We start from the raw sequence: 440 nt of genomic DNA on the forward strand, positions 1-440 counted from the left end.
GAATACATTAGATTGGTGTGTGTGCACGCACCTGCGCATAATGACATCTACATCCTTTAGCAAGGGCATATTGGCTTCTTACAGCCAGTCTGCTCTTATAACACAGTGATCCCAGCTGGCATACACATTCACAATTTGTAAAGTTAACCGGATTATGCTAATGGAGCTATTTCTAATGAAACTATGCATCTGATCACCGTGCACAATAATCTAGATACAATGTGATTCACAACCACAAAAAACTGAAGCAGAAAAGTTTGTGAAGAGCGAAACTGGGACCAGGGGGTGGTGCACATTTCACAGTGTGTGCCCTTGACAGGCTGAACCAATCCTGTAGGGGGGCCGGGCCCATCAGGTATAAGCATGTTCCCAATGGTGTGGTGTGGTGTGCAACATGCACTGTTAATGTCACAGGATCCAGACAGGCTCTTTCTTCACAG

The sequence above is a fragment of the Alosa alosa genome, chromosome 22 (assembly GCF_017589495.1).
Source record: "Alosa alosa isolate M-15738 ecotype Scorff River chromosome 22, AALO_Geno_1.1, whole genome shotgun sequence".
NCBI lineage: Eukaryota > Metazoa > Chordata > Actinopteri > Clupeiformes > Clupeidae > Alosa > Alosa alosa.